The sequence below is a fragment of the Manis javanica genome, chromosome 16 (assembly GCF_040802235.1).
Source record: "Manis javanica isolate MJ-LG chromosome 16, MJ_LKY, whole genome shotgun sequence".
NCBI classification, from domain to species: Eukaryota; Metazoa; Chordata; class Mammalia; order Pholidota; family Manidae; genus Manis; species Manis javanica.
The window spans coordinates 57567318-57570589 of record NC_133171.1 but is presented as its reverse complement, the minus strand read 5'-3'; the positions used below and the strand labels follow the sequence as shown (position 1 = coordinate 57570589).

Genomic DNA, 3272 nt, shown 5'->3' with positions numbered 1-3272 from the left:
TAATATTTCCAGAATTTGTCACCTGGCTTTAGTGCATCTGCATATCAACAGGAGTTCCTCAGGGTGGAGTGCAATAGTTCATCTCCATATCAGTGAGTAATTACTTGGGCGACAGAGGGCTTATCTGAACCTGAGAGGTTCGGGAGAGGTCTTGCTGGTTTCTGTCAGAGCAGGAAAGAGATGCCCCCCCCCACCCCAGACTGCAGTTTGTAAGCAATAAACAGGTTTTAACCTTTATTTCTGCATTCGATTTATTTCAGTTTTAGAGGTATTTTGCTCTGGGATTTTCCTCTCTCAGAGTTACAGTCCTGCTTCAACTTTCCCATTGTACCTGAAAATTTGTGTTTGGCAGGGGGGTGTTTAGTAACAGCACTGTATCTACCAGTGGGCAGAGTGACCCTCCCACACTCACCCGCACACTCACCCGCACACGCAGTTGACTGCACATACGCATGTGGACCCTTAAATACCCTTTGAGCCATGCACACACTCCCCTCCCCATACCTCCTCAGATTGCTTACCTGCCCTTGAATGTGGGAGGGCAATGACTGCTTCCATCAGTAAAATACAGTGAAAGTGACGCTGTGTGACCATGGAAACTTCGTTATGAAAGGCCACACAGGTTCCTCCTGCTTCTCTTAGGACACTTGCTCTGGGATAAGCCAGCCCCCATGTCAGCTACATTGAGATTGCCAAGCAGGAGAGACCACATGGAGCCTGGCTCATCCACAGCCAGCTGAACTTCCAGCCACATCCCGAATCACCTGCCAGCCGTGGAAGGGAGCTGACTCGCACATCCAGCCCAGGTGAGACTTTCAGATGACTCCAGCCCTGGCTGACATCTGACAGCAATCGCAAGTGAGCCCCCAAGAGAAAACTGCCAGCAAGCCATTCCCCAATTCCTGACCCACAAAATGTTAAGCAAAAACAAACAAACAAACAAACAAAAAAACCTAGCTGTTGTTTCTCACTGCTACATTATGGGTAATTTGTTATGCAGCAATAGTAATGAATACATTGCCCTCAAACCTTTCCTGATGCTTCTCTTAGTTCCCTTCCCATCTCACATCCCAGACTGAACCCCTCCTGGACAAGACCCTAACCCTGGAGATGGCTCCCTGGACTCTGGAAAATGCAATGGGGTGAGCTGGGGCAAGCTGCCCACCCTCCTGCTGGCCCCCAGGGGGTAGTAGGAGTGCTTGGCTTACCCCGAGGGCAGGGACCAACCAAGCACCACCTGGCTGTTGGGTGGCACCTGCACACTGGTCCCTCTTCTGCCAGGACCAAGGTATCCCTGGTGCCCACCTCTGTGCCCTGAGTCCTCAGGCAGGCCCTTAGCCAGGCCCCGCCCTCAACCCCTGGCACCCCATGTCTCCAAGACCCAGCCTCCTATCCCTCTATTGGCTGAGCAGGGCTGGAGCTGGATGAGGACAGGAGAGCCCATTGCCAGAGCTCAGAGCTGCCGGGAAGCCAGGGCCTTGGGCGTGGCTGAGGTTTGAGTCAGTACCAGAACTACTGACTGGTATGGGGAAGATGTGTCAGAGATGTCTGTTATCTTGTTGATACTCAAGATGATCTGCTGTGGTTGGTAGCTCATTATCTGCATTTGATAGATAAGGACGCTGAGGTTTAGGGAAGTCATTTGTTCAAGGTGAAGAGCTAGGAGGTGGCAGGTAGGCCTAGAGACCTTGGTGGTAGGCCCTGTGCGCTGACTGTCCCATGGAGGACAGTGGTCCTTGGCACAACTTCTTGGAAAGTGGAATATTTAAGCTGAGCCTTGAAGGGTGAGCAGACATGGAGAAGATGGAGAGTCTTAGAGAATGCCTGGGGCGTTGGTTTCCTCATCTTTCAGGTGGAAATAACAGTACCCCTCTGTAGGGCCTTTGAAGATGAAGTGAGTTGATAGAGACAAAGAGATTGTACTAAGTGTTCAGTGAATGCTAATTCTTATTGGCTATGAATGGGAACAGTGTGAGCTGCTGGGTGTGGTCCTGGTTGGAGGCCTGAACAGGTTCTGAAGGCAGCCTTCCAGCTCCTACTCCCAGCACCCAGGCCCCGAGGGGACAGAGCTGGAGAAGCCAAAGGCAGGCAATTATTTTGGAACCCCTGATTTTGGATTTTCACTCAGGCAGCCTGGCAGAGTCCTTTTTGTTTGTTTCAAGATTGGGAAAATTACTTTGTTTGGGGGAGTGGGCAGGTGTCCAGTCTCAGAACTGCTGGAATTGCTTCTTGGTGCCAGCAGCCTTGGTGACCTTGAGCAAGTGCACGGTCTTGCTCAGGGGCTGGCACTCACCCACACGACAGTGGAGTGGAGGAAGTCTCAGCGGGTGACAACAGTCCTCTGCATTTTCATCTTGGTTGCTGCACCAGACTGGATCTGCCCTCGGATGGAGACATTACCAGTAAGGGGCATTTCTTGTCAGTGTAGGTGCCCTCAATAGCCTCCTTGGGCATCTTGAATCCCAGACGGATGTTCTTGTAGTATTCAGGGGCTTCTCTTTGCCAGTTTCTCCAAGCAGAGAAACCCTCTTCTTATTTTGAACGCTGGTTGGCTGCTTTTGGTAGGCATGCTCAGTCTGAGTGTCCACCACCTCCCTGGCCACCTGGAAAAAGGGGCATATTCCTCTTTGAAAGAACTCTAAAATCCCCATCATGTCCCATGCCTGACAGCCTGCAAGTCCTCCCTGCTGTCTAGCCTCTTTTCCTCCTGCTTTGTATTTTGTCCGTTGAGACCAAGGGGCTGCTGATGAATCGTAGTGGTTGGAGCCGCGGTCCGCAGACACCAGGGCAGGTGCAGCCTGCACACGGCCCACGGACTACAGTACTCAGAGAAAACCCATCCTGAGTGTGGAGGCCCACCTGGCTCGGGATGAAGCTGGGCAGGCCCCCCTAGAAGCTGGAGTCAGAGGCAAGATCTAAGCTTTGGCGACGTCTCTGTCCTTCGGAGGTGGCAAGGCTCCTCTCAGCCACCACTGGGGCAGGGTATGTGAGGGCAAAGGAACAGCCCTGTCAGGCATAACTCCTAGTGAGCAAAGATTCCCCTCCAGAGATCCCTGCCTCTAAGCCTTCTACAGACTGACGACTAATCAACAGGTTCCGGGCTCAGGCAGGCCTGAGTGTGAGTTCCTGTTCTGTCACTTATAAGCTGACAATTTCATCTCCCTGAGCCTTTATCTATGACATGGGGACCCCTTGCTGGCTGTACGATCTTCACCAACCTATTAGATTTCTGTTCCACATCTGCAGGATGGGAATGATCTATTAGTTCTTTG

General features: G+C 51.9%; 1 pseudogene; it reads right to left on the bottom strand.

Annotated features, from left to right (window-relative positions):
• Positions 1 to 246: 246 nt before the first annotated feature.
• On the bottom strand, positions 247 to 2651 carry LOC118973484 (small ribosomal subunit protein uS17-like; annotated as a pseudogene).
• Between the last annotated feature and the right edge of the window lie 621 nt (positions 2652 to 3272).